Here is a 20,567-nt window from a genome sequence, read left to right as displayed (position 1 = left end):
AATGGATTAATTGCAATCTAAAAATCTGATCGATGGTCGAGGTTTTAGACCTAAATACCGCTTGTAGCGGAATTAAAACATTCATCTCGTCCATCCAAGATTGCAATCGCCCCAGGACAACACGTGCAAATATCTTTTGTGAAACAACAATGAGGCTTATTGGCCGATAATTTACTGGATTAAGTGGGGAGCCTTTTTTTAAAATTGGGATAATTTCCGCACCAGCCCAAGTTGAAGGAAGTGCCATACCCTGAATAATAGCATTGAATAGTATCTGTAGATAAGGAGCCCACACCACCTCTTCATGTCTGAACAGGTCACCAGGAATTCTGTCCAATCCCGGTGCCTTATTCGGAAGAAGTAATTTGCCCAACGCCATGGTAACTTCCAGAATTGTACAAGGTGGTGGGTCAATATTTAGGGGAAACTGATCTATATCTACTGACCCGTGTGCTACAGCTTCATCTAGAGGCATAGAATATACAACTTTAAAATATGATCTCCATGCTTCTTCCCCCAGATTTGGTTCAATGGCTGAGTTGCCTTCGGAGTGGCCAGTTTTAACCAAATTCCAAAAGCCTATCATATCTCTAGTGTCCAAAGCTATCTTAATTGCTTCCCATTTTTCATTCTCCCAAGCTGCTTTAGCTTGAGCAATAGTATTTTTATAGTGTGACCTGTCAGTTCTGGTACGTACAGGGTCCTGGTTCTCAACCCCAAGTACTAATGCACGTTTTGCTTCCATACACACTTTATTAAACCAGGGGTGTTTGGGTTTGGGGTCGTAATTATTATTATTTCCATGATTATAAAAAAACGCTGCCAACTTTAAAATCATGTCCTGGTGATTCATGTTTATCAACAACAAAGATTCCTGGCCTTGGTGGTTTTCAGACACACAAAAAGCAGTTTCTATATAAGGAATGGATTGTGTGTACAAAGAGGCCATTTTTTCATTAGATACAGCAAAACTCCCCGAGCGTACTCTTCTTCCCCTTCTGTTGCAATTAGGTTTGGGGGAGGTTGTATTAACAAACCTTGGTCTCCCTTAAGTTCGGGGTAGGCTATCAGAAGTACCAATGTATTGTGGTCACTTTCACATCGAGAATGGAGTACAAAATCCTTGATTCTAGTCCAATTCTCCACGTCTACCAAAATATAATCAATTGTGGAAGCCTGCCCCAATTTGTTAAAAGTTGGGTTTCCCGGACTGTCTGAAGAAAATCGACCGTTACAGGCCCTTAGCGAATAGGTAAGGCTAAGTGAAGTCACTTGAAGAACGAGAGGGGTCCACCCCCTTGTTGGATAGATATTGCAGTCCGGAATTGACCACACATAATCTTCTTCGCTTGTGATGTTAACATTTAAGCCATTACGAGGTTCAAAATTACAATTGAAGCCCCCACCTATTATATGGGCAGACTCTGGTAAAGTGAGAAGAAAAGAGGCCAATGAATCTAAGGTCTGTGAAGTTTGCCCCATCCTCATTGGGCGAGAATAAACATTGATAACGGCCAACTTAAATGTGTCATCAAAGGAAAGGAGAATGCACAAGATATCCAAAGATTCCGTGTCTAGGACTTTAATTGTACAACCCAGATGAGTTGCCACCCAAATGCACAGGCCCCCCGAGGGTCTCCCTCTAGGGCCCTGCAAGTCTGGAATACAATATGCGGGGAACAGCCATTACAACGCAGTTTTTACCACGCGTAGCCATAACATCGCATGCGTTACAACGCATGCGATGTTACAACTCTATGCCATTACAACACAAGTCTTTACATCGACTTGCGATAGATGGCGTGCTAACATTACAAATAGTGTAGTTTACTATCCCAACACCTTCCCTATTGTTAAGTGGACTGGAGTTGGAATAGTAAATTACACTTTTCTAATGTTAGCACGCCATCTAGCGCAAGTCGATGTAAAGACTTGCGTTGTAATGGCATAGCGTGGTAACTGCAGTCGTTGTAACGTCCGCGTTGTAACTGCACGCGTTGTAATGACTCACGTTGTTACGTCATACATCCCAATATGCGGCATATCCTGTCCTATACAGTGGTACAATGGACCACGTCTCTTGGAAGAGACATAGCTCATGGGTGTCAATGTATTCCCCCCAATCAGGAAGGTCCAGCTTGGAAGTAAGACCTGCTATATTCCAAGATAGAACCCTTGTGTTCTGCGGGTCTTTTATTTTATCAGTCTGTATATGCAGGGGTTCCAACTCCTGCTGTAGCGCTTGGCACGGTGTCCTTTCCCATTCCTGTTTGTTTCCCATGGCCTCCCCAGATGTTTTTGGTGGAGCACCCGAGCTTCCAGGGGCCACTACAACCTTAAAAGTTTTCCTAAGAGGGTAGTCCCCAACCTCAAATCTATCGCAATTTTGGAGCACAACTGGCTGGGTGTCTATATATGCAATTAATAGAGCTGGAGGATCCAGTCAATCAACTAGATCTAAACTGCTATATCTATTACTGACTGGAATATTAAAGGACTCGAATGTTTCTGAGTCCCGGCCCATTTTTGGCAAGTTACCAGTCTGGGCTCTCATTTCCCATTTTTTATATACGTCTCCCATTCTTTCTATCAGGGAACTAGGGAGATAAAAATAACCCAGAGAGAGCGTCTGAATGCTGCTAATCTCCCCGGATTGGCCCCAATTCAAAATATATTGGACCACCCTAATGTCCCTAAAATTAATCAGGACACAATCCCCCGGAATGTCTTTCCGCCTCTGTCCCAGCCAGCTAACCCGCCTAAATTGTTAATAGCCTTCAAAAGGGACAATGGACTTTCTTGGAGGAGTCTGGTTTACCAGGGCCAGATAGGCCTGTTATTCCACTGGGAATTTCCCCAGTGGGTTGGTGCCCTTGGATGCCAGTTTTAAAAGCCAAGGGATGCTCTAGGGCCCAGATTCTGGAAGGTGTCACACAATGTAGCACAGCAGCCAAAGATGCTGTGCTGCATTGCATGACAGGGAGGGAGCAGGAGGGTGCCATATTCACATATAAATGGCTCTCTTCTCTTCTCTACCTAGCACTGACACTGATTTTAGCTGCCTAGCGCCACACACACACCTTAGGGCTACAGTGCCAGGGTGTGTGCATAAGTCTGGCATAAGTGTTGTGCAGTAAGGGTATCCTTCTTGTACAAAATACTATGCTTAGACAAGTGAAAAAGCTTTTCCTACTTTGCAAGTGTGCTGCACAGTGCAGAACGCATGCTAAGATGGAAAAGCACAGAGAAATGAAAACATTTAACACCTGCTTTTCCATGGCGTTAATACTGATGTTTGAAAATAGGGTTTAGCATCAAAAAGCAAAAAGCATGGTATGCCCATGTAACACCCTCTTGGCGCAAAGTAATGAAAAGCAATGTTTCGCGCTGCTGTGAGTTACTTTTCCATACAAACCAATGCAAATACAAATTTGCATAGGTTTGTGAACCCCAAAAAGCTTAAGGGGCATATTTACAACAAAGTGGCGGAGCATGGCTTTAGCCTCCTTGGCTTACCGTCATGCTCCACCACTTCTGAAAAGCAGGGCTGCACCATATTTTCAAAAATATGGTGCAGCCCTGCATTTCTCCCTGTGCTGGTGCTAAATTTAGCCGCCTAGCGCCCATGCAGGCACCCTTGCACCATAGTGCATGGGTGTCTGCGTTGAGAGGAAGATTGTTTAAGTGCAGCAAGGTGTCACTTCCTGCAGATAAACAATCTATAAATGGCGTTTTTTCACTTCTGTGTGCTGCTTAATGCAGCACACATAGAAGTTACAAAATGTAATTTTTTTAAATGATAGTTTATGTGCAGGAAGGAACACCTTCCTGCACATAAACAATTAAAGGCATTTTGCTGTTTCTATGTGTGCTGCACAATGCAGCACACATGGAAACTGGAAAAACATGGAGAAATAAAGCATTTCCTCTTGATTTGCCTGTTCAAGACCAGGTTTTTTCTGGTCTTAATTTTAGAGCTGCCTCCTATTGGCGCCCACCATAACACCCATTGCCCTCTCCTTTCACACTAAGTGCAGAGTGAAAGGGTGCCGCATTTATAAGGCAGCGTTAAGCCACAAAGCACATATCACCATAGGAACATCACTATAAGTGACATTCTTGTGTCAATAGGGGCTTGTAAATATTCCCCCTAGTGTTGGTTTAGCATTACAAATGTTACACTAACCTAACGCTAAACCTATGAGAATCTGGGCCCTGGTTCCTCTGTCACTATCCAAAGCTCCCTCAGGTTAACCACAGCAGGTACAGGGAGGCTTCAAGAGAGAGAAAAAAGGGCATATTCTCAAGAACGTGTGATAACCATCGCAAAAGTTACTTAATGCAACCTTCAACATCGCAGTCTATCGCAGGAAAATTACGCTGTGTTAATGAAGCATTCTCAACACTGTGGCACCATTTTATATTCCCCAGATAACGCATCAACTGACCGCCTTAAAATCAACGTCACGCCGCAAAAATGCAAAACGCGAATGCAAGAAAATCTGTGATGAGGCCAAGTGCAATACAAAAAGTTGCGAAAACCAGCGGCACGCCTGCAAATCCCACACGTCTGGCAGGAAAATGCACTATAAAAGCAGAACCAGAAAAACACACCAGAAACAAACCAAAGTGCGCAGCAGCATGGATGCACCCTGACTGAGCGCAGAGGCCAACGCGAACCCCACAAGCCCCACAGACCACCAGCAAGGTACAACGGGGTCGGGGAATGCCAGGTAGAAGAGGGAGAGGAAGATGGGGTGCAGTCTGCAGCAATACAAGACCAGCATCACGGAGGTGACAGAACCTACCAACAACTGTCCCACAATCAGACTACCTGGAATGCATCCGGAGTGTCGAGGAGGACAATGGATGAGGCCAAGAGGCGTGGCATGACCTGAAAACCTAAACCAGGCACAACAGGAAGGCAACAACAGTGACAGGAGGTTGGAGTCCTGCGCCACAGGAGAAGCAGGAGGAAATGGAGGCCAGTCATCAGTGTGGAGACGGTGCAAGGAGGTGGGAGTACGGACACAGCTCGAGAGGACCTGACACAACAACAACAGGGTGAGTAACGATCAGGGACTGGGGGGACGGGGGAGATGGGCACAATGGCACACATGCACAATCAAGTATAGCACACTGCACACCCACAGTGACCCAGGACCATGTCCCTCATCCCCGTGGCACACTGCAGCACAAAAACATAGCAATCACAGCACATCCCATGACAATGTGGCACAAAGTGCAACACCGACACAGGAGAACAGGGGACACAACTGGGTCCGCTCATGCGCAGAAACAGGCCCATCACATTGGACAGAGCAGGGAACTGTGAGATGCATATGCACGGGTACAACCTCACATCCGTCATGTAGTCCCAATGTCCACTCCCCCCCCAAATTGCCAGCACAGCCCAAACAGTCACAATGTACATTGTCACACAGACTGCATGTAAACAAGAACAATGCGCAAATATAAATGTCAACACAATGTCAACATGTATCTCCCCTTCACATTGCAGAGGGACAAAAAACATCTCCAGCAGGGCAGACCAGACAACCCATCAGTGATGCCAGAGACGACCACCACACCTCTGACATCGATGCCCTACAGCAGCTCATGAACTTCTCAGGCAACCCATCCCCAGGAGCAGGGCAGCAAAGCTACATAGAGAAGACCCAAGCCCCTGCACAGACCACACAGCAGGAAGCACCTGTCACCATGGCTGGCTCCCAAAACTTCACCGAGGCACACATCGCATTCCAATGTCAGGTGTCAGAATGCCAAAAAGAGGTGGCTGAACAGGTGCGGGTTGGCTCAGAGCTCATGGAAGCCGAAGTAGATCACATACGTGGGTGTTCAAGTCCCATCAGGGACCACCTACACCCCACAAAGGAGACCCACCCCGTGACAGATACACATGCATATGCACATGTCCTGCAATGCACCACGCCCAGAGCCACAGAATCATCATTCACACCCCGATGCTGGTCATCTGTATGACAGCCCAGTCCACTCCGCTCACGCTTACGGGGGGACGTAACAGGCAACATTTCAGCAAACTCCCCCACTGGCTGGGGTGACATGGTTACGTCCTCTGTCCACTACACTCCATACACCAGTGGTGTATGTCACCATGGATATGGGTGTGTTATGCCTGCTGCGGTCTGCCCAGCACCTCGCCGCCACTCTTGGCATTGTGTATTGTCCCAATCATGGTTCTCCTGCCTTTTTCACACATGCCTGGTTCCCACCTCTCCCCACATTCCGCTATTGTGTGGCTGAGGTGCCATGCCGATGATGGCTCATGTTCACAGCTTGCCCAGTTTACCATTGTAAGTTGTTCTGTCATGTCTGGTGGGTGGGCATGTTGTTTTGAATGTTGTATGTGATTTTGTGACGTGTGCATTGCCAGAGTTGTGAGTTGCATGGTTGTGGAGTTGAGGTGTGTGGGGTGTTCATTTGGTAGTTGACAATGGGCAGTGCATTCCCATTGGTGCCATCCTGGAAGCGCTGGTTGATGATGGACTGTCGGAGGATGAAGGAATCATGTTTTCTGTTGCGGTGATGGTGTGCTGTGTCACCAGGGGTCACAAGTAGGACATGTGTGCTGTCGATTGCCCCCAACACGTGTGTGCATCCAGCTATGGCGTATGGTCCTTGCTTGGTCTCCAGCGGATCCTGCACATTGTGGTGGACATATAGATACTGGGGTACCAGGCTGATAATGGCATCCAGGACAGGTGTGAGGGACTTGGATGCGGTTGGTTGTGAGACTCATCCGACTCTGACGTGTGTTGTTTGAGGGTGCCAGATGCCAACAGGTGTAGCACAGCCAGCAGCTTGGTGTGGGGTGGGATGTTGGTTGTCTGCTGTGTTGGTGCCATCGGCCTGTTGGGCGATGATGGTCAGGATGCGTAGGATGGTTGTCCTTTAGAGCCTGTAGTGGGCAATGACATCCTCTGGTGTTAAGTCTGTGAGGCTGGTGTGTTTCCTGTGGGTCTGATGTCTTTGTCCGTGCTGCCTCTGTGGTGGTCCGGGGGGAGGTTCCGAGGGGGATTTTGGTCCTGGGTGTTGTGGTGGTGGGTGTTGTTGACCTATTGGGACTCCGGGCTGCATGTTCAGTTGCTCGGGGGCATCTGTTGTTCTTCATGTTTGGCTTTGGGTGTGCTCCCTTGGCTGCTGCAGGCTGTCGTCCGCCTGTACACCAAGTCAGAGCAGGTGTTGATTTCCTGCTGCTAATGCGTCTTATTGCATGTTTCGTGGTCTTTTCGCCAATCTGGCTGGTCGCTGAGAATGTTGTGGAGTGGTGTTTTCGTGTCTTTTGGCACGGGAACGCCTACTCTGCATCTCATTAGCGATAGTTGCAGGGGTCATCTGTGGCGATATTTTTTGCGGCTGCTATCGCGGATAAACTGGTGTTGTGGACTGTTGATACCAGCTTGTGAATGGAGTGATAAATTTATCGCGACTTTGGCTGCGATAACGTGCCGTTAACTCGGCGATAGCTCCTTGAGAATATGGCCCATAGAGCGGTAGGGAGAGGGAAGTAGAGAGAACGTGATCAGAGAGGGAGGATAGACAGGAGAGAAGGAGGCAGAGAATGGATGGATTGAAAGCGCTTGATTGTGGGAGGAGGCAAATGGAGTGGGACTGGTTTCAGCATTTTTGCCAGGGCTGCTTTATGGTTCCTCAGTTGGTCTGTGGTCCACATTTTGGAACTACCAATGACAGGATTATACCTCCAAATATTTCTAAAGTTGACACAGGTGGGGGAATAGTTTATGAACACACACAAACGAGTACCTTTCTGGTTGTGCCCACTTCACATTCAAGGGAGTTGATTTACTCACACAACAAAACTCTGCATGCGAGTAATTTCTTTCCGAGTGTAATGCTACCTTTTGTGAATTACAAAAGTAGCGTTTTTGACTCATAGGGCCCACTTAACAACATTTCTGCTGTGACATAAAGGTGTAGTACCGACAGGTATTCTTCAATTTCAGCGGGAAAAATAGTAGTACTCGAGCCTTGCTTTAGAAATTCGCGAGTAACCCAAAAGTACGACGAGTCAGATCTTCTCATAGCAAAACCTACGTGCACCAGGCTTTTAAAAATGCTATTTGCACATCGTAAAACTAATTTACTGTGCAAATAGTGGCATAAATCTGTTTCTACAGAATTAAAAATACATGCAAAGAAACGCAGGTTTACTGTTCTCCGGCTGTTAATGCACCAAACAGAAATATCTACATGATATCACTTCCTGTCTATAAAAAGAAGAACAAACAGTACATTAAACGGGACCTTTTATCTCTTTGAGGTCAACAACGAAATATTAAAAATAGTGCAGGGCTTATTTACAAGCCCCTTGCGCCGCCGGTACGACACTTTTTCCATATTAAAAGTGACGCACCGGCTGCGCAAAGGTTTGTAAATAAGCCCCTGCATTTATTGGACTGTGCATACATTTTGTGATAAAAGTGTTTCCTGATGAGTGACAGAGGCATAGGGAAAAACAACTGCTTGGTGATGAAGACGCATCTGCATTCTGAGGTGATGAAGAGGCATCTGCGTTCAAAGCTGTCATTCTGTGTTGTCGACTCATTGAATACGGTTGTATAACGAGGCAAAGCATGATTGTTTTTATGCAAATATGTATCAAACTGCAGTGAAATGTCTACTTGGGTTCGCGATCCTTACATGATTATAGCGTTAACATTAAGTATAAGTAATGACTATGCCGTTCTCTCTTGCTTTCGTGGTTGATGGAAATAAGCTTGCGGGATGTTGAGCAATAGCTAGTAGTAGGGCGCCATCTACTGCCAAAACTTGGGCAGGAGCATTAGTCTGCGACATGCTATACAGGGACTCCGGGCTGGATGTACAAAGTTTTTTGCATTACTTATCGGGCCCAATCGTAATTTCGGCCCGTTAAGAAATGCAAAACAGCATTTTATATTTGCAAAGGCCAAAATCAGGTCGCAATTCGCGATTTCCACTACAAATTGCAACCTCGATTTAGGAAACACAATTAGGGATTAACTATTTGCGATTCCTAAAGCGCATATACAAAGCATTTTCTAAATACATTTGGAAATTTCTATTACCATCGACTCAAGGTTGATGATAACTATGTGCAAAATTTAAAAAGGCATTTAAAAATGCATTCTTAATGTGATATGAAGCACACATATGCCCCTAGGGAATATGCGCACTTGTGCATTTGTACTACGAATTTCGGAATGCCGGGGGGGGGGGGGGGGGGGGTTGCTCTGGGTGGCTTAAACCCAGAAGCACCCTTGTGTTTACATTTCCTAAATTGCGATTTCATAAAATGGCTATTAGGAGATCGCAATTTAGAAAATGCAAACCATTGAAAGTGTAGGATCTGACCCCAGGCACACCACAGGGGGCGGAGCCGGCATTGTGGAAGGCAGGCACAGCCCTATTCAGGTTCAAGTGCTACTCCTCCCACTACTCCAAAGGCAGATCAGGCCTAATCAGCCTAGTGCTGACTCATCCAGCCCGTGTCACTTCAAGGCCGGACAGTCAATACACAACAGGCAGGCACAACGACACATGGCACACAGAAATGCCTTCTAAAAGTGGCATTCCTAAAATAGTGATAATAAATCTGTGAACACCATTACGCAGCATTTATCGCCTCTATTCCAAACATATCAAACATACCAAACTTGATCACGCTACACCTCTCATGTCAGGAATTACCACTGAAACACATATTAGGGAATCCTCAATGCATTCTCACGAGAGGGCAGCCTCACGGCAGTGAGAAACAAAATAGGCTGTTTGTCACTACCAGGACATGCCACACAGTTAAGGCACATTTCCTACCTTTTACCTACACCGCAACCTGCCCATAGGGCCAGCTAGGGCCTATCTTAGGGGTGACTTATATGTAGTAAAAGGGGAGACACAGACGTAGAAACCACTTTATGTGCTATGTCACAGCGACAGTAAACTGCGCGTGCAGGCCCTCGTGGAAAAGCCCAGCACCCTCCCCAGCAGCTCAGCCTGCTCTGCATTCGCTTTTATTTTCCTCTCTGCACCCCTGCTGCCCCTGCATTGCCCGCACCGTTCTTTAGTCGTGGTGCAATTTATTCGTAATCCACTTGGGTCCTGGACTCACCCTTGGCCCCTCGCTACTTTTTTCCTGGGGTTTCGCCTCCTCTGCCCGCGTTCCCGCCGCTGCTGTCCCTGCAGCCCTGCAGCCCTGCCCCTACTCAGCCCCACTCCCGCCTCCCGACCTCTGCTCCCGCCACCCTCCCGTTTATATGGCGACCGCTAGGCGGGTGTGCCGAAGGCGCGCCTAATGTAAGCCCGTCTGTGCCCGTCCGCGCCTGGACCACGCCCAGCGTCAGACCCCTAGCTCAGGCAACCACCACAAGATCCATCGTCGCTAAGGCACAAACACCCTCCACACACTCAATGCCGGACGGACTTCCACCTGCTTCCAGGCCACCCCAAAGCTCACCCACAGACCCTCCACCTGCCGAAACTGCAGCTACAGCAGTCAGCGCACACCTGCACGCTCTGCCCATTCCAACACTACAGGCCACAACCACTTCAGCTGCAAACTACTCAACACCCGCTCAGTCCACAAGCACGCCGTCAAACTCTGGGACCTGCTCGACTCCTCCGCCCCGGACGTCGCCTTCCTGGTTGAGACCTGGATGAACACCTCCTCAGCGCCCGACATAGCCATAGCCATCCCGGACGACTACAAGATCACCCGCAGGGACCGAAACAACAACAAACCAGGAGGAGGAATAGCCATCATCCACAGGAACACCATCAGGATCACGACCAGCACCGAAGACTCCCTCAGCATGGCTGAACACCTACACTTCCAGATCCATGCCGATCACAACACCACCCTCAGAGGAACCATCATCTACAGACCCCTGGGACCTCGACCACAATTCAGCGAATCCATCGCTGACCTCATCAGCACACACGCCATCGCCTCCATAGACTACATCCTCCTCGGAGACCTGAACTTCCACCTCGAGAACGCCAACAACAGCAACTCCACTACGTTGATCAACAACTCGTCACAACACCCACCTACTCCGCCGGTCACACGCTCGACCCCATCTTCTCCACCAGTGACCACACCACTGAACTCCACTGGACCGACCACCACTGCATCCACTTCTCCCTCGAGAAGCACACCACACACAACCAACCGTAACGTATCCCACATCGCAGCTGGAAAAAAGTCACCGAAGACCAGATCACCACCACCCTCACCACCACACTCACCACCCACTCGCCCGAGACCCTCACGCCAAGATCAACGCCCTTCTCAAGAAACCCAAGGCGGACCCAAAGAACCTTCCAACCCATCTCCCTGCTCCCGTTCCCGGCGAAAGTCATTGAGTAGATCACCAACAGACAACTGACCCACTTCCCGGTGCAGAACAACGTCCTGGACTCCTCCCAATCCGGCTTCCGCAGCAATCACATCACCGAAACTGCCCTCATCACCTCCACTGACAACATCAGGACCATACAGGATAACGGCGAAACTGTGGCCCTCATCCTCCTGGACCTTTCGGCCACCTTCGACACCGTCTGCCACCACACCCTCCGCACATGCTTCCAAGATGCAGGGATCCAAGACAAAGCCCTGGACTGGATCACCTCCTTCCTCACCGGCAGAACGCAGAGTCCACCCCCCCTTTCAGGTCCGAAGCCACCACACTCACCTGCGGCATACCCCAAGGATTATCCTTCAGCCCGACCCTTTTTAACATCTACATGGCGAGTGCACCACCTCAACATCTCATATGCCGACGACACCCAGCTGATCCTCTCCCTCACCAAGGACCCGGCCACCGACAAATCCAACCTACATGAGGAAATGAAGGCCGTCGCAGAGTGGATGAAGACTACCCGGCTGAAACTGAACTTAGAAAAGACGGAGGTCCTCATCCTTGGCTCCACCCCCTCCGCATGGGGCAACTCCTGGTGGCCGGCCACACTGGGATCTTGGACTCAACGCTCTCTATGACACAGCAAGTCAACACGGTTTCATCCTCCTGCTTCAACACCCTCTGCATGCTCCGCAAGATCTACAGATGGATCCCCACCGAAACCAGAAGAACAGTGACCCAAGCACTCGTCAGCAGTAGGCTGGACTACGGCAATGCCCTCTACACAGGAACCACAGCCACACTCCAGAAGAGACTCCAACATATACAAAACGCCTCCGCACGCCTCATCCTCAGACTCCCTCGTCACAGCCACATCACCACCCACCTGAGAGATCTGCATTGTCTCCCGGTCAACAAGAGGATCACTTTCAAGCTCCTCACCCATGCTCACAAAGCACTTCACAACACCGGACCAGCATACCTCAACGAACGACTGTCCTTCTACACCCCAAACCGCCAGCTTCGCTCAGCCGACCTCGCACTCGCCACTGTTCCATGCATCTGACGAACGACCACCCGCAGAAGATCATTCTCCCACCTCGCCGCCAAGACATGGAACACCCTCCCCATCCACCTGCATCAGACCCAGAACCTGCTGACCTTCAGGAGACGTCTCAAGACATGGCTGTTCAACCAGTAGCATCTCCCTCCCTCCCCTCATTGCCTTGAGACCCTCACGGGTGAGTAGCGCGCTCTACAAATGTTTTGATTGATTGATTGATTGATTGAATGGCAGAGGCCTGAGACAGGTTTGAAAGGCTACTTTGGTGAGTGGCGCAAGCAGCGCTGCAACTCCACCAGTAGTATTTAATTCACTGGCCCTGGGTATATGAGATACCACTTTTCAAGGGACTGATAAGTAAATTAAACATGCCAAACAGGTGTAGACCAATCTTACCAAGTTTACCATAGAGAGCACATGCACATAAACACTGAACAGCAGTGATACATTTCCCAGAGTCCTGAAACCAGCAACAACATGCCAGAAAAAATATCGGAGGAAGGCAATAAGTTCTGGGATGAACCTGAGAAAAGAGCCAAGTCCAACATTCCTACATTGGCAATAGGCTCCCGAAAGGGTGCCAGGGTAAGGGGGATAGATAAGAATGCACCATATTGGATAAATACGGTGCATTCCTGCCTTTTCCCTGTGATGCAGGCCAGCGCTGCAAGGAGATTTGTTGCACTGCCCTGGGCTACAATGATCATATATATGGCCATGATTTCATAGATTGTCTCTAGTGTAACAACTAGACTCCTGCATGTTCCTAATTATTTTCTTGATGCTTTCACTCTGATTTTTCAAGTTTGATAGTTTACAACTAAGTCCATGATTTCGAATGTAGGTATTTTTTATTGCACCTGATAAATAAAGATATCACGGGGGTATGTTATTTATCGGGTGCAATAAATAACACCTATTATGAGTTGGTGGGGAATAACATTAGGATGTTGGTGTTTAACACACCAAAATCTGCATGATACAGTAAATGCAGTATGCTTTCCCCCTTTTCAATTTCATCAGGTTTGACCTGATGAAATTTAATGAAGGTTAAGGTATTTAATGCATCCAAAAAATATATGATGTGTTAAATATCTAACAACCCACAATTCCAACCTGTGCACAAACAGGTGTGTATGCATCGGTTGAAATTTACAAATCAACTCATAATCAGGGCCTTAATTATGTAGCAAAGAGTGTTAGAAATACGGCTCAAGGTTGCACTTCTAAGGGCCTGATTACGAGTGGGTCTGTTAATTTCTACACGTGCATAAACAACTGTTTATGCATGGTTTGGAATTACTAATTTTGTTTTATTTAACACATCTAACAATAATTGGATGCTTTAAATAACTGAAGCTTCCGTAAATGTCAGCAAGACAAACCTGCTGAAATTTAACAGGGGAATTGTGCAGTATTTACAGAACCATGCAGATTTTGGTGCATTTAACACCTAGGGGCAGATGTATGAGATTTTGGCACAGAGGTGCGCTGTAAGTCACCATGCTGCGCTAACCTGTGTCAAAGGGAAAGGGCAGAAACACATCATATCTATTGCGTACGGTGCATTTCCTGTCCTTTTGCCTCTGCTGGCACCATTTCGGCAGCCTAGCATCAAGGCAGGCACCCCTGCACAATGGTACATGGGTGTCTGCATTGCATGCAGAATTGTATATGTGCAGGAAGAGTCACCCTACTGCACAAAAACAATACAGAATGCAGCACACATTGAAAGAGTAAAAAACAAGGAGAAATAGTGATATTTGTCCCTTGTGCACCTACCTTGGGGAGGCGTATGGTTGTGGCGCATCCCCAGGTTTACAAGGTCTTGTAAATCTGCTGATGTGTCAAAAAATCCATGGGTGTTGCGTGGGAGCACCCACAGCAATGCCCATGGCACACCTTCCTAGCACAGAGTAAGACAACACAGTGATTTGAGCTTCCTTCCCTTGCTCCATATTCTATGAGGCCATTCAAAGCCATGCAATGTGGCTTTGCGTGGCTTCATAAATATGATTTAGTAGTGTGCGCCACCTTTGCGTCACAAAAAGTGACACAATGGCGGCACAAGGAACTTGCAAATGTGAGCCCAAAATCTTCATGTTATTCCCCAAAAACCTGTCATAGGATTTATCTATTGCACACGATAAGTAATGGACACCATGGTATCATTGTTTATCATGTATGCTAGATAACACCCAAACTCGTAATCAGGCTCTAGGTTACGAGTTTTAATCTTAGCATGGCCAACTTAGCTTTCACCCTCCCTCCATCAAGAACCTGCGTTTTAAAACATTGAAAAAAAGAACTATCAATTATTACAGTGCTTACAAAACAGTTATGTTAATTGGTACATAAGATGTAACAGCATTCCTATATATATATATAACATATATTGTGATATTTCAGTGTCAATGCCTTTGTAAGCTGCTTACTAGCTCAACATACAAGATGTTCACATGTAGGCCCCAGCTTTCTCTTGAGATATCCTGACTCGCCCCTTCATACTGTTGAAAACTAAAACAGCGATATGATTAAGCATTCACTAAAGACATTAACTCTCCTTCCTTAGAAAATGTTTGTTGTCTTATGTTGACTAATGTCTGGACTCCATTTTGTATTGTCATGTCTCCACGTGCTGTACATGAGAAGAGTCCTTCCTTCTCGCTAGTTGCTCCCGTAATCTGCCTAGTAACAGTCTATAAATAGCTCCTTTGTCCGTCTGGCGCATGCCCAGACTTGACCACATCTGTTATCAGTTAGTCCTTGCTTGACCATGTTTTCGCGGGCTCAGGAAATTGGTTACTCCGCCCACATATTGGTTCTGTATCGAAAATGTCCTTAAAAGGTAAAGAACTTCGCCTCATGATGTATCCACCCACTTATGAGCCCCTCTGTTGTGTATAAAAGGGGACCGTGTACGCAAGTTCTTTGTACTACTCTGTGCAATGCTGAAGAGTGTTGTATAGGTTGTAGGACCACCCTTAAGGGTTAATAAACTTTGTCTTTGTATTTGCAGCTTCCGTGCCAACTTCCTTCTAACCTTTGTTACAGGAGAGCGAACCCTTGTATTCTGCGGGCCTAGCTGGGGCTTGTATTCATCAATTGGCGCCCGTCACGTGGGGCTCATCGGCGACTCGGATGCTCGAAGGATTGGTCGTGGTGAAGGTGAGGAATTTGACCGGGGATGTGATCACTGCCAGCGGCGTCTTTTAGCCCTGGCATCCCGAGGTTTTTCTTCCTCCCCTTCCGAACTGACCTTCTGGGTGGCGCCGGTCCTCGACTGAGACCTCTTCTGTCGGTTTGCTGTGATAGCCGTTTGGGCGAATTTTGGAACTTGGCAGTTGGAATCTGGACACTCTTGATTGGTAAGAACCGTTGTACGGTACTTGCTTCGAGTTTTGAAGCCTGAGCTGGCTATTTGAGTTTGATTTGTGATGACCGGTCATATTTTGTATTGATTACTGTGAGAATATATGCGTTGCAACACATATAGGCAGGTAATGTGGAGATATTTCTCCGGAATTGTGACAATTTGAGCGGCACATAGTTTAAGTGCCATTTTTTTGATAATACTGCATATTCTGCATTATTTTTGAGCATGCCTGCTTTCAGTGCACTCCGTAAGTGGTGCCGCTGTTTTGGAAACCGGTTAAATCTCGAGGAATCTGCTCCAGCCCCCCCAGAGGGGACTCCTAATAGGGATATGTATGTGAAGCATGGTCTTTCCTCTATAATGTACAGCACAGTGTGGAGGAAATATACCAAAAAGGATCCTGAGTTGCGATGGCCTTTGTATGGATCGTTTGATATGCGTAAGATTGAGTATGTGGAACAGTGTATGTGTAAACGGCGTGCTCGGCAAGACATGTTTGAATGTGTACGGTTATAGGTGAAGGAAGTGCGTGAGCGAGAGAAACGTGAGAAAGCACTGTTTGACAAAGAACAACGGAAAAATGATCATGTGAGAGTACAGGAAGCGAAGTGTCGGGAGGAAAGGGAACTGGCGGAGAGACAAGAAAAAGAGCGTAGGTTGCAAGTCTCGGGTCAATATGCTGTCCGCCAGCCACTTTATCCTGTACTTACTAATCTTGAAGATGATTTTTATTTATTAGATCGTTCTCCGCCTCCTTATGCTGGCACGTCCGCCCCGAGATCGCAGGATTCTGGAGTGGTTTCGGATAAGGTAGACACGCGGTCCATGTTATCAATTGAGCGTATGGGTGAGCTTCGGAAAATTTCTCTTCGTGCATTTAAGGGCAAGGATCCCTTGCTGAGTTATTGGATTCTTTGGAACAGTGGCAGGACAGGGAGAAGTTGTATTTTTTGGGCGCCTTTTCTGATGAAGTGATTTCTGCCTTTCGGAAATATTCAGAAGTTTTTGAGCCTGATGATGTAGTATTAGGTGTTTTTTCTCCCTCTAATGCACCTGATGCGGTTCGACGGCTGTTTGCATTACGGGACGCGGCAAATGACCTTAAAGAGAGAGCGCGCCTACAGGCAGGGGAACAGGAGCAGTCGAATCCACGTATCATCGATGACCAGTCATCTACCTCCCACTCAGATAAGAGCGAACTAGTGCATGCTAAACCGATGCGAGAGGCAGCGCCTTTGTATGTTCCTCCTAAAGGAGCGGGAACTAGTTCGGATATTACTTCCGCCGATGCTAAGGGATATTTTGTGTATAATTGGGTCTATACTCCCTGGCATAGGGCTGATGTTATGGCATTAAAGAATGCATTGCCTGACCCCCGCAAGAACCCAGCGGCCTTCTATGAAGAGGTCGAAGGGGCCTTGAATTCTTGTACTATGACTTTAGCAGATATAGATTTGTTCTTTGGACTCATATTACCACCTGATATGTGGCGATCTGTGCGAAAGGTGGATGATGTTCCCACTTTTAAGGCTAGGTGGTCTGAGATTGAGGATGAGGATAGGGAACGAAAACCCGCGCAAAAACCACCGCGGATTATTTTAAATCTTCCTGCTGCTATCTTGACTAAGTTGAAAACGATTATTCCCCCTAAGAAGATTGACTGGAATATGTTAGCGTCGTGTAAACAGAAGGTTGATGAATCAGTCTCAGATTTCTTTACGCGCTTTGAGGAGACGTTTCATGATTTCAGTGGTCAGTCACTTACCGATGATACGGGTCGCCATCTTTTTGTGGATAAATATGTGGCAAATTTATTACCGGGAATAGCAGCTCGTTTAAAGGCGAGTGAAAGTTCTTGGTCCACCTCGTCTCCAGCATCCCTCCTGACTATGGCTCAGTATTATGAGCGTCAGGAACAAGAAGCGAAGGGGCAGGAGGAGAAGAAATCGAAAGATTTAAAAACAAAGGTGATGTTAGCACAAGTGTATGGTCCGCCTCGTCGGGGTGTCGACAGAGGTAGGGGAGGATTTTATGGTCCCCCTTCGGGTCGGTCAGATGTAAATAGGAATCAATGTGCGTATTGTAAACAGTCGGGCCATTGGGCCAGAGATTGTCCGGCGTTGTATGCATCTCGTCAGGGGCGTGGTCAGGGACCACCGAGAGGTAGAGGGGGCTTTTCAAACTTCAGAGGGCATTCCAGTGATCGTGCTCCTTTTGAGCCTAGCGTGCAGCAACGAGATAGACCTAACGTATTTGATCGGCAAAATCAGTATCAGATGACTGGGAATGACCGCCCTGGGTACTATGATTCACAGCATGCATAGGATTGCGTTGGATGGGGGTTGGAATCAGTTGAAGTACCGGTTGATCAGCAGGGTCCTTATGATTCAGCAAGTGTTTTGGGGTCTACTGATCGGTTCCTAGTTGATACCGGAGCTACTCGTAGTGCACTATCTAAACAATTGGTTCCGAGGGCTCCCCCATCTGGCTTAATGGTTACATCGGTAGGGTTTGATGGTACACTCTCTCGAAGCCCTCTTTCTCGACCCCTTCCCTTCCATGTTGATCACTTTTCTGCACCCTGTCCGTTTTTGCTCGCCCCAAACACACCTGATAACATTATGGGTCTCGATATGCTTAAGCACTTCAGAACCACGATCCGCTGCTCCCCTGCTGGAGTACGTGTGATCTTGAACGATAATCACCCCCTGACAGACCGGATGTGTGTGGTTGTAGAGGACACTGCATTAGCCTCTCTTCCCCCTTCTTTGTGGGCCGTTTCAGATACTGATGTGGGACGGATGGTGATCCCGCCTGTCCACGTCCGTGTCCAGGAGGGTGCGGTATTACCGCGCCTTCCTCAGTATCGTATTTCCCAAGAGGGGGAGGAGGCACTCATACAGATTGTGCAGGATTTGATTAAGGTGGGAGTAGTGGAGGAAGTTCCCTATAATGTCTGTAACAGTCCTATTTTGCCCATTTTAAAGAAAGATACTGACTCCAAGGTTTATCGTTTCATCATTGATTTAAGAGAGGTGAATAAGATAGTGATACCTCAGTATCCAGTGGTTTCTGATATCACGACGTTACTCACTTTGGTCCCGCCAACGGCGACTGTGTTTTCAGTTATTGATTTGAAAAATGCCTTCTTTTCGATCCCTATTCACCCTGATAGCCGATATCTCTTCGGTTTCACTTTGAATAATAGGTCTTATAGGTTTTGCAGAGTCCCCCAGGGCTACACAGAAAGCCCTAGCATTTACAGTCAAGCATTGAAAAGGCAATTGGATTCCTTTGTTCTGCCCGAGGGTGTCGCCCTCATACAATATGTCGATGACATCTTGTTGGCGGCTGACACTTCTGAGCTGTGTGAGAAGACTACGTTATCCTTGCTTTCCTTTTTGGCATCTCACAATCACAAAGTGTCGAGGAAGAAATTGCAATTCTGTAGACCAAAGGTGACTTATTTGGGTCACCTTTTGTCTAAGGAGGGGCGTGCACTTACACCAGATCGTATTCAAGCAATTTTGGACACACCAGCACCCTCCACACAGAAGGATGTGCATGCATTTTTGGGTTTGGCCTCTTTCTGTAGGCAATGGATATTGGGGTTCTCACACATAGCTAAGCCATTGTTAGCACTTCTGACAAAAGACACTCCGATTCCTCTTCCCTGGTCAAATGAGTGTGAAATTGCCTTCCAGCAATTGCGACAAGCCCTTTGTTCAGCACCAGTGTTAGGTACCCCTGATTATACGAAGCCCTTTTCACTGTATGTGCATGAGAGAGATGGATGTACATTATCAGTTTTAGTGCAGATGCACGGCGACAAGCAGCGCCCGTGTGCGTATTTTTCGGCTGTACTTGATCCTGTTGCCCGAGCATTACCAGGGTGCTTTCGCTCAGTTGCGGCGGCAGCTGTGTCAATACGCCAAAGCGAAGGAATTGTGTTATCTCACAAGCTGCTGGTATTAGTTCCCCATGCTGTGGATGCCCTGCTTAATCAGACAAAGACGCAGCATCTGACCAGTGCCCGTTTAACGGGATATGAGTTGACGCTTTTGGCTCCTCATATTATGTTAAAGAGGTGTGTAACGTTAAACCCAGCCACATTGTTGCCATTTCCGGAAACTCAGCCTGAAGCACGAGAAACACATGACTGTATCCTTGTGACTGAGTACAGACAAAGGGTCGTATTGATCTCCAGGATACGCCCTTTACAGATGTAGATGGAGAATTGTGGGTGGATGGATCATGCCTGAAGCTACCAGATGGTACGACTTCAGCAGCGTATGCAATTACCACATTACAAACAATAGTGGAGACAGCACGCATACCGCAGAAATCAGCTCAGGCAGCGGAACTGATAGCATTAACACGAGCATGTGAGCTCAGTACAGGATTGCGTGTGAATGTTTATACAGATAGCCGCCATGCCTTCGGAGTAGCGCACGATTTCGGCTTACTCTGGAAGGAGAGAGGGTTTCTAACGTCACATGGAACCCAGATAATGTATGGGGAGTTAGTTCACAACCTCTTGACTGCACTGACATATCCAAAGAAGATTGCTATAGTTAAATGCAGTGCCCATAAGAAGGTGGTTGATAAAGTTGGAGAAGGGAATGCTTTAGCAGACCGGGTGGCGCGAGAGACTGCAATGCAGCCTGGTGCTACTGCAATGTATGTTGTGAAGTCACAGACAGAAAGATGGCACGATGCCAGGAGA

Source organism: Triturus cristatus, chromosome 8, assembly GCF_964204655.1.
Source record: "Triturus cristatus chromosome 8, aTriCri1.1, whole genome shotgun sequence".
NCBI lineage: Eukaryota > Metazoa > Chordata > Amphibia > Caudata > Salamandridae > Triturus > Triturus cristatus.
This window is presented reverse-complemented; position numbering follows the sequence as displayed.